The sequence below is a fragment of the Octopus bimaculoides genome, chromosome 7, assembly GCF_001194135.2.
Source record: "Octopus bimaculoides isolate UCB-OBI-ISO-001 chromosome 7, ASM119413v2, whole genome shotgun sequence".
NCBI lineage: Eukaryota > Metazoa > Mollusca > Cephalopoda > Octopoda > Octopodidae > Octopus > Octopus bimaculoides.
Window position 1 is genome coordinate 4,011,390 of NC_068987.1, and position 11,890 is coordinate 4,023,279.

General features: G+C 37.3%; 1 protein-coding gene across 2 annotated transcripts in view; it reads right to left on the minus strand.

Annotated features, from left to right (window-relative positions):
• LOC106874133 (xylosyl- and glucuronyltransferase LARGE1) overlaps positions 1-11,890 on the minus strand; it is a 39,804-nt gene that overhangs the window by 20,929 nt on the left and 6,985 nt on the right. For both annotated transcript variants that reach the window (XM_014921748.2, XM_014921747.2), the window contains exon 2: positions 2,147-2,290. The gene's annotated coding sequence lies outside the window, so the exon portion shown is untranslated. The remainder of the gene's footprint in view (positions 1-2,146; positions 2,291-11,890) is intronic.

Below are 11,890 nucleotides of genomic sequence, written 5' to 3' on the forward strand. Positions count from 1 at the left end.
ATATATATATATATATATATATATATATATATACACACATACATATATACATACTTACTTATGTGAATGTGTGTGTGTGTGGGTATATATATATATATATATATATGTGTGTGTCTTTGTGTTTATGTTTGTCAAGCCCTCTGCCAACTGCTTGACAGCTGATGTTGGTTTATTTACATCTCCATAACTTAGCAGTTTGGTTAGAGAGACTGACAGAACAAGTACCAGACTTAAAACAACCAAACTAAAACATAAGTACAAGGGTTGATTGTTTTTTGACTAAACCCTTCAAGGAGTTACCCCCAGGATGGCTGCAGTCCAATGATTGAAATAAAGTAAAATAACAATAATGGTTTCAAATTTTGGCACAAGGCCTGAAATTTCAGGGAAGGGGCTAGTTGATTACATTGACCTCCGTGTTCGACTGGTACTTATTTTATCGACCCCGGCAGAATTTGAACTCAGAATGTAAAGACAGACAAAATTCCACTAAGGATTTACCTGTTGTGTTACTAATTCTACCAGTTTGCTGCCTTAGTAAAAGACAAAACAATAATAATATTAGTTATCATACTCATTATAATTGTAGATGGCTGAACCAGCAGACAACTGGACAGAAATACTTAACAGTCGGTAGTCAGGTGGACTTTTAAAAATTTATTCAATGTCTGAGTGCAAATCCCGCAGGAGATTGTTTCTAGTTTTCACTGCATTAGGCTCGATAAAAGACAAGTAGAAGGGAGTTGTTTTAATTAACTATTCCTCTCTCCTGTAAACTAGTGGCCTGCAGCCAAAGTGATTAATTGTTATAATTAATATTATTTTTATTATTATTATAATTCTACTTGTTTTGGTAGCCACTGTTAGCATTGTCATCCTATTGGTTTTTACATCTGTTTCTCTATGCCATCATGGGTGAGATGAAAGTTGTTAAAGGCAGTGATGTTTACCTGGATGCCCTGCCTGGCATCATCTCTTACTAGTTTGCAGTAAAGGGACTTTATTCCATGCCTTTACAAATTGATCTGTCAGATATTTTTGGCACATAAAAAGCACCATTCGAGGGTGGTCAATGGACAATGCCAGTGTTGCCTGACTGGCACCTGTGCTGGTGGCACATAAAAAACACCATTTGAACATGGTTGATGCCAGTGCTGCCTGACTGGCTCCTGCACCACTGGCACGTAAAAAGCACCCACTACACTCTCAGAGTGGTTGGTGTTAGGAAAGGCATCCAGCTGTAGAAACTCTGCCAGATCAGATTGGAGTCTGGTGCAGCTTTCTGGCTGGCCAGTCCCCAGTTAAACCGTCTAACCCATGCCAACATGAAAAACGGATGTTATATGATGATGATGATAAACTTTTCACACATACTAAACATAAATAAAAGCAAATTTTAAAAAAATAATTGTCTGATTTCAATGAAATAGTTAATTCTGGGACACCCTGTACATAGCAAGTACCCGTGTCATTTTCCATTATGCTTAAACTTTATTTGTTGTTGTGTATAATTTGTTTATAATTTTTGTTACTGTCCTTCACGTCTGCTGACTTAAATCAGCAGTATTGTGCTTTTGACGCCACAAAATGAACAATCTTATCAATAATGGCACGAAATTGTGATGATTTTTGGCTGACAACTGATGAGGGACGAGCATGTGTGCTTTTTCCCTTGGTGTTCCTTTGTTGTTCTGTGCAATTTTTTTTTACTACATAAGTATAAATATATAACTACACACACAGAGAAATACCTTCTTCATCTCAGTAGCTCAATTGTCTTTACTTTTTTAGGCATTAAGATTCAATGAGGTGAAGTGAAAATATGAAATCAAATATAAATATAAATATATATATAAACAATTGCAGCATGGAAGGTGTTTATAAGCCATTTAAGAAACACACAAAAAACGTTAGATTCACTCCAACGTTTAAATTTAATTTGCCAAAATATATTAAATTTAAATGTTGAAGTGAATTTAACGGTTTTTGTGTGTTTCTTAAATGGCTTATAAACACCTTCCATGCTGCAATTGTTTTCGTTCCAGCACACGATCTCAGATCAGGTTGCTTGCTATGCAAGTACATCTCTGTAATATTTATATATATATATACATGCACACATACACATATTTAACAACTAACTTACCTTGTTTCAGCCATTTTCCTAATTTTTGAAAAAGTAATGTTGAGATGAGATCAATTTAAAGTCGGCATTGTGTTGCATGTGCAGAACAAATGGCACCGTTCCCAAACATCTGTTAGATGTTAACAGACTCCAACCACGGGAGATCTATAATCAAATAAATAAATAAATAAATAATCTTTTAATCTTTTTTAGATTAAAAAAAGCAAAGCAAAACAAAAACGAATGAAGGCAGGCGTATATATACATATGTGCTCAAAGATATACTCAAATTTCTATGCAGTAAATTACATATAAGATCAAACGATAAGAACAATTGAATAATAATAATAATAATAATAATAACAGCAGCAACAACAACAGCAATAATCATCATCATCATCAAAGACAAAAACACTGTACATTATGACCATCATTAGATTAATATCTATTTATACTTTAAGGCAGTGAGCTGGCAGAACCGTTAGCACACCGGGCGAAATGCTTAGCCGTTACATCCTGAGTTCAAATTCCGCCGAGGTCGACTTTGCCTTTTATCCCTTTGGGGTTGACAAATTAAGTACCAGTTGTGTACTGGTGTCGATACAATCGATTGGCCCCCCCTCCCCCCAAATTTCGGGCCTTGTGTCTAGAGTGGAAAAGAATATCTATTTATACTTTATAGTCAAAGGCTTTCCAGTCATGACCAACCCGTTCCATTTCTCTTTTTAAAGGAATAATGTACATTATCCACTGTGACTGTGACAGGAGAGCTCAATACAGCCTAGTGTTACAAATATGTAGAGTTTTATGTGTTTCTTCAACAAGTCTGCAGTCCCCAAACTTGCCAAATTCCAACTTTAGGCAAACTTTAAAATGATTAATTATGAATTGTTAAGATGGGTTTACATAAAAACAATTAAAGATTGTTCCTGCCTGTATCTAAATGAGTAAGCCTGTAGAAATTTGACAAATTCTAGCATATCTGATGAATCATGAAAATCTGGAAATTTCACTGCAATCCAATGCAAGTTTTTGTCTGAGAAAATTCAAAAAATCTGCAGTACAAAAATAACATAAGAATTATGTGCAAAAATAATACCATGTTTTGCACATTCACCAGAGTTAAATGTATTCTGTAATGGTTAAAATATAAGAACCGCATCTGAAACTTCCAACTTAGAAAACTAAAAAGATAAAAAACCTCAATTTCTCATAGGATTCATAATTTTGTTGTTCTCTACAGCTGTTTCACTAGATAGAGTGAAAACATTATTATATTATAGGCGCAGGCATGGCTGTGTGGTAAGAAGCTTGCTTCTCAATCACATGGTTCTGGGTTCAGTCCCACTGCATGGCAACTTGAATTTGAACCAAATAATGATAATAATAATCCTTTCTACTATAGGCACAAGGCCTGAAATTTTGGGGGAAGGGACAGCCAATCATGTTCGACCCCAGTGTTTTACTGGTACTTAATTTATCAACCCAGTACATGACTGGTTCGTATTTTATCAACCTCGAAGGGGTGAAAGGCAAAGCTGACCCAGACGGAATTTGAACTCAGAACGTAAAGATGGATGAAATACCATCAAGCATTCTGCCAGCTCACCACCTGATTACTACTACTACTACTACTACTACTAGAATTACAAGAGCAAGACTATGTTCTGTCATGTGAGACAGCATTTCAGGGTCTCACATAAAACTGCCGGCCTTGTGCCAAAATGTGAAACTACTGCTACTACTGTCACCACATTCACTTCTGTAACCACCACCACCACCACAACAACAATGTAAGTACTACCTCCAACACATTCACTTTTGTAACTACTACTGCTGCTGCTACTACTACTACTGCTATTAATACTACTGTTGCTGCTACTACTACTATTGTTAATACTGCTGCTACTACTACTACCACCACCACACGGAGCAGTCTGCAGTTTCTGTTTGCCATGCCATTCATGTCATTTGGGGACTGTTTTGTCTACCAGATATGGTAACTCTAACTCCTTCGCTCTGTGAAGGTAGCCAAGTGCAAAGAAAAAACGCAGGAAAGGGTTGAAAAGACGGGGGGGGGGGCGGAGGAGGAAGTGAAGGGTTAAACGTCAGAGAGAAAGCAGAACAGGAATGAGAATGTGAAAATATGGGAAATGGAAGTAGCATAGGTGCGGGGGTGGATGGTGGAAACAAGACTGGAAATAAGGAAATAAAAATAAAGTTAAAAACGAGAGAGAAATGTTAGACTTTTGCTCAAACTGCAACGAATCAGGTTTCTTCTAAGTAGGCCTGGTTTGTAAAACATTGCACTGTTTCACTATAAATATGTGGCGTGTGCGTGTGTATTCATGTGTGAGTATGTTAATGGTAGATGTGCCGGTGATGGAAGTTAGTATGTAGCGGGTTGCGATAGATAAGATTACGAAAGACGATATATCGGTAGATCAGATAATACATAAGACAGGCGAAAATGGAGTGTGAAATGAGAAATCAGACAAAATAAGTTGAATAAATTTCCGATGTTCACTGAAAACTTATCACAGCACCTGTTGATTGAATAAACCATTATATATTCTTGGCATCTATTTTATTAAACTTTGGAAAGAAATGGTAAAGAGTACCTTCTCCAAATCACTGGAGGTTGGATGTGAGGGGGAGTAGTAGTATTACGAACATGAAGCATTTAGGCTGCAAAGTTAACAAATACACACAGACACAGATGTGTGCGCACTACATACATATAAAGGTGTAGGTGTGGCTGTGTGGTCAAAGAGATTACTTTCCAACCACATGGTTCAGGGTTCAGTTCCACTGCATGATACTCTGGGCAAGCGTTGTCTACAATATTCATGGGCTGACAAAAGGGCTGTGTGCGTGTGTGTGTCTGTCCCCCTCCCCCCACCATTGCTCGAAAACCAACGTTAGTGTGTTTATACCCCAGTAAACTTAGCAGTTCGGCAAAAGCGACCGACAGAACAAGTACTAGGCTTACAAAGAATAAATCCTGGGGTTAATTTGCTCGACTAAAGGTGGTGCTCCAGCATGGCCCGCAGTCAAATGACTGAAATAAATGAAAAAATAAAAGAATATATATGTATAGTCACAAAGAATGGCCAGATGATTGTGATAATGAAGTCAGTTGACAGCTTTATCTCTCTGAAATATCACAGCAGTTGTCTGACATAACCCGACAGGAACCTGAACATCTGCTCAAATGGGTGGTGGAATTGCTGGATAGCTAAGGTGGTAGTACATTGCTAATTTGACATAGCAGGTTCTTTAGGCATACTTGTAGATGAGGCATGCCACTCACTTTAGCACATCAACCTGGTGCAAAGCCTCCATTTGTTTAAAGACAGTGATACACCATTGTTCATCATTAACCGAACAGATGACACACAAGTAATATATTTTTATATACAGGATGCCACAGAAGTAACGCCCTTTTTTTAAAACTACTACTATTACTACTACTACTACTGTGTTGGAACTATTGCTTCTGGAGAGGCTGTTGTTATTTAACCCCAGGTCAATCTTGCTTGGACAGATTTATGACCAATGATCACCAGATCTAACTAACACCACCTGACTCTTTTGTTGTGGAGTGTACTGAAAGCTCCCTGAATTAACACGGAAATATACCAAAATGGCTTGTAGAAGTGTTGCTGGTAGCGTTCGGCATTGGATGTGAAGGGGAACATTTTGAACATGCTAATTAGTTTGTTAATCATAACAGATTATGCTCGGATGAGACATCATCATCATCATTATTTAATGTCCATTTTCCATGCTGGCATGGGTTGGATGGTTTGATAGGCGCTGGCCAAGCTGGAAGACTGCACCAGGCTCTGATTGTCTGTTGTAGCATGGTTTCTACAGCTGGATGCCCTTCCTAATGCCAACCACTTTACAGAGTGGGCTGGGTGCTTTCTATGTGGCACCAGCTCCAGTGCTTTTTATGCGACACCAGCATGGGTGCTTTTTACAGGGTGCCAATTCGGGTGCTTCTTACATGACACTGGCACAATACTTGTAAATTTTCTTAAACTACTGTAATTTGTTTTCATTCAATAAAAGTGGCATGTAACTGTGCTGGTGGCACGTAAAAAGCACCATTTGAGCATGGCGGATGTGAGTGCCACCTGGCTGGCACATAAAAAGCACCATTCGAGCGTGGCCAATGCCAGTACCACCTGACTGGCACCTGTGACAGCGGCATGTAAAAATCACCATTCGAGCATGGTCGATGCCAGTGCCTCTTGACTGGCATGTAAAAATCACCATCTGAACATGGTCGATGCCAGTGCTGCCTGACTGGCTCCCGTGCCAGTGACATGTAAAAAGAACCCACTACACTCTTGGAGTGGTTGTTGTTAGGAAGGGCATCCAGCTGTAGAAACTCTGCCAGATCAGATTGGAGCCTGGTACAGTCCTCAGTCAAACCGTCCAACTCATGACAGTATGGAAAGTGGATGTTAAACAATGATGATGATGATGATGATGAAAAGTTAAATAAAAAATAGGGCGTTACTATTGCTTCACCCTGTATTATTTTAAAACCTCATCCAGCCATTAAATAAAATGTTTTCTGGCAATGTGTAACAGTGATAACAAACACATATGGTACCGATGGGAATGCTTGTCGGTTCTCAATGTGCAATGCTTAATTTTAATCTGCAAACTGAAAAATCAGAGATAAAATATTTTGATTAGGGAAAGTTTTTTAACACACAAATTAGAAAACGGTGACCTTGTTTCTTCTAGCTATCAACGTTTTATGTATTTGTCTTTGCAGAGGTTGAATGGTGCTCAAAGTGTTTCAATTTGAAGTACAATGCTTCCTCCTTTATTACACACAGGAACAAAGGAAAAACCTGCCATTAGAGTCATCATGTTTGACCTTTTACTTGTTTCAGTAATTGGGTTGCGGCCATGCTGGGGCAAGGTCTTGAAGGGTTTTAGTTGAAGAAATTGACACAAGTTCTTTTTAAGTCTGGTATTTGTCTGGCTCCTGTGCCAGTGGCATGTAAAAAGCAGCATTCGAACGTGGCCGATGCCAATGCCGCCTGACTGGCTCCCGTGCTGGTGGCATGTAAAAAGCACCCACCACACTCTCGAGGCCAGATCAGATTGAAGCCTGGTACAGCTTACCAGTCCTCAGTCAAACCGTCCATCCCATGCCAGCAGGGAAAGCGTACATTAAACAATGATGATGATGGGTCTCTTTTGCTGAACCGGTAAATTACAGGGATGTAAACAAACCAACATTGGTTGGTATTTGTTCTCTACAACAAAGTGGACCAAGGTTTGTGGCATTAAATCCTTAAATATTCTGCAGAGATAATTAATCAATGAGGAGATAATTCACTGATACCGTGAAGAGGGATTCAAAGACAGATTGTCTATGCGGTCACTTAACCTACTAGAAATAACAGCCAAATCACTCTCGAATCACACCCTGCTAGTTTTCGAATAGGATACACATGATTATGCTGTTAACACCTTTCTGTAGACGAGGCATGAATGCCAAAGCTTCCAGTCTTCCTATTCCCTTTAATGTAAAGTGACAAGAATTATTTGGAACCACTACTTCTCATTGGTGTTGGTGGTATAATGTTGCAATACTGTAACTGGAATTTCTTTGCAATGAAAGACTAGGTTTTGTTTCAATTCCTTGTTAGAACTTTTTTGCAGTTACTTCAATAATATCATTGGTGAACGTCAGACGTAAACCAAAACAGCCCCTCCCTTGTTGCCACCGCCGCTGCCACCACCTCCTCCATGTACATACAGATACGCTTCTAACACTCAGAGACCTCTTTGCTTATTTGAAGAACCATTATATAAGAAGATCATTTCATTATTATTACAAAAAGACATGATTGTTCAGACACAGTTTATTTTCTATTTCCACCCTCATCAAAACATCTATTCATTTGGGTACACCACCCAAGAATGATAGCTGTATAATTCATATTTCAGCTTACACTTGTGTGTGACTGTGTACGTGTGTATTCATATATGTGTGTGTGTGTGTGCACGCGTTTACATATGCATTGATTGACACAAGCACATATATCTATAAGACTAATGGCTCTTTTAAGTTACTGGTGATTCACCCAAACTGGCACTCCGCCGGTTATGTCAATGAGTGTTGGCAGTGGATCCAATCAATGCAACAGCCTGTTTGTGAAATTAATGGGCAAGTGGCTGAGCACTCCACAGACACGCATACTCTTAGTAGTATGTATCAGGGAGATACAACATGATGCAGAATGTGGCAAGGCTGGCCCATTCAATTACTGGTACAATTACAATTTTTGCTGGCTGAGTGGACTGAAGCAAGGTGAAATAAAGTGTCTTGCTCAAGGACGCAATGTGCCACCAGGAATCAAACTCATGACCTTCTGATCTTGAGCCAAATACCCTTGGTCGCTAATCCATGCCCCTTCACCTATAGCGTAAAATCGTGCGCGGACAGGATGCTGGATGCACTTTTGCCAAATGGACGTAAATCTGAATGACACAATGCTGAATGGACATAAAGCCAAATGGACACAATAATAATAAAAAAAAATACATTAAACGTTCCTATCTATATAGTTTAATGACCAATTCACCAATTTGGCACTTAAGATTTAATGAGATTAAATTTTAATTTCCGTATGTCTTTTCAGCCTCTTGACCGTTCGGCTTTTTGTTCTTCGGCATTGCATCCATGTACTGGGTAAAATACAAGAGTGTGTCCAACTAGAATGCCTCAGGCCACCATCCACAGAAGGGACTATCTTGTCTAACTGGCCAGATTCCGTGCTTACTTTAGCAGCAGGATGGGCAAAATGGAAAACCAAAACCCTTCCTGATCTCATTGTTTGTTAAACATCTGATGTCTTGGATTTACATCGGAACAAAAATCTGTGCTGGCAATGATATCTATAGAATATTTGTAGAGATAACTTTAACAAGTCATCTTCAATTAAAACCCTTCAAAGCGGTGCCTCAGCTTGGCTACAGTCCAATGATTAAAACAAGTAAACGATAAAAAAAAACCCCAAAACCCAATTAGAATTGAATTTCTATTCCACAGCATATTGAGCAGATACATTATAAATAAAGCCACAAAAGATGAGGGTCGGAGTCCCTCCAACAATGCATACTATTTAATAAATAACCCATCCTAGAAACAGATCTGTAAATGAAATCATTCTTCATGATATTTTCACTTCCTCAATGTCCACAATATAAAATACCACGCACACACACACACACATATATATATATATATATATATATATATATATATAAATACATACATCAATTCAATTAGCTAGACAGCCTTGCCTTGAAATGTGTGACCTACTGCCACACATGGAATCATTATTTGTAGCTTTAGGACACAATCTTGAAATTCTTTTGCAGAATGAAACAGAGGAGAGGAAAACAGAAAAGAAAAGAAAAAAAACCTAACAAATAATTTCTATTTATTGAAAACATTTTCCCTGTTTCATTTTTTTCATTGTTTTTAAAATCTAGAACTTTAAAATATTGAAGAAAACTATAAATAATACAGTTCTATATTTAAGAGATGAGGAATTATGTACATTATTTACATTTGATGGATATTTGTCCTCATCTTGTTTGTTGTTAACGGTAACGAAAGGGTTAAAACATGCTGTCCTCCACCCCCTGCCAACTTATAAGACTGTAAAAGAGTTTGGAGTTTGTTGATGAAGAATTAGTAGACTACACCAGAGAAGTTCCTTTCACTGACGCTTTTATATTAACTCAGAGATAAAAGTGTTAATAGAAGTAATTTGTGATAATATCATTTTTACCCACCATTTAGTGAGACTTGGTGAGTTAATGACATGAAAGGATAATTAACATGGAAGTTAATTACATATCTGTATTAACAACAAAGCAGTGAGCTGGCTGGCAGAATCGAGAGAATGGTTGGTAGTATTTCTCCCAGTTTTTTTACCTTTTGAGTTCAAATGCTGTTGACGTCAACCTTGCTTTTCCTCCCCTCAGGGTCAATAAAATAAAATACTAGTCAAGTACTGGGGTTGATGGATTTGTACCCTGCAATGGACCAGCAACCCGTTCGAGGAAATGCTATGGTCTCAGTCATTTAATATGCCATGGAAAGTGGGTAATGAGCTAAATGAGTCCAGGGGCTGAGGAGAAAAAAAACAAAACAATTGAATTTCAACTGGAATCAGTGGCTAATGGGAGCTTTGAGGGGAGGGTGTGTAATAAACAAAATATATATTTTTCACTGTAAATTTAACGATGATGATGATGATGGTGATGTTGTTGTGGATCTTCATGAAGATGTAAAATTCATCTTTGTATTTACATAGGGTTTGAGATCTCAGATTCATGGAGATGAAAAGAAAACAGACTGGGGTGTAGTTTATAGATTTCCCCAAGGGTATTAACAATATAAGCGAAACAGTGTGAAACTGGGTCACAGAAAGAAAATAGAAGTCAAAAAGAGGAATAAATGGATTTACCTTACATTAACACGCATAAACAGGACAACTAGGAGCCTGTACATGATTGCTTGACCTGCTAGAAACAAACAGGCATTTCTCCTTCAAATTATAGTCTATTATCTTAACAAAAAAAAGGAATGACACATCACATAATGTAACTCTAGATACATTATGCCCTAAGAAAAAAAAAAACAGGATGTTCATGATTATAGAATGCCTTTAATCTTATTGTTTCTCAATTAAGGCTGACCTGGGGTTAAACAATATAAGTCTTGCATGCTTACAGACCCAACACTCCCTGGCCTAATTTCCTTGCCAAGTAGTAATCTACAACAATGGCTAAGGTAATGAGGGAGTCCCTATATCATCACTAAAACTGCTAGAAATGGCAGCCAGATCTCCCACAAATTACATCTTATTAACTAAAATATAAAAAAAGGTAAGGTAGATAAGGTCTTTGGGCTAAAATTTGATGATTTTTCTTGTTCCCTTTTTTCAAGAACAGCTTGATACATTGGTGAATAGTCAATGGTGTTGGAGAGCATAAGGATTAAAGTTGAAATGTTAGCTGACATGGAGGATTGGGAGAGTTTCCTTATATTATGATGATTCATGTTGCCTAATACAATGATTTAACTATTGTAATTTAATCTTTTAGCCTAAATCGAAACAGCTGTAAGAGAATATGTTGATTTTTTTGCAGATTATAAATATATAAAAAATTTCATCTAACCTATCTGAATCTATTAACTCTGATGAGAGAAATATAGAGAATTGCTATGGTTGGAGTTAGCTCGCCCATAGCAACCTATATCTTTTCGAAATGGCCGGAAGATTTTCTACATGTTTACGATTCCTTATGAATCATTTTACATTCGCTTTTTTATCCACCTTCTTCATTGATTCAAATTCGAACATTTGGACTTCGCAGGTACATCTATGGATTTATATTTTTATATATTTATATTTATTTTATATTTGTGTTTATAAATTTTTATACATCTATGAATTTTTATATATTTATAAATTTTCGTGTAAATTCTTAGAAATTTTATATCTCATATAGATGAATGCATCTATGTATGTGTATTGTATACCAGGGAGAATTTCGTTAATATGGATTGAATGAATATATACATCGAACTTTGAATTGGTTTTCCCTCCGTCTTGATTTTATATTCCTACAGTTTTATCAGAGTGCTAATTGGTTAAGTTGTATAAAGGGATATCTATATCACATATTCTTTCATTATATATATATATATAT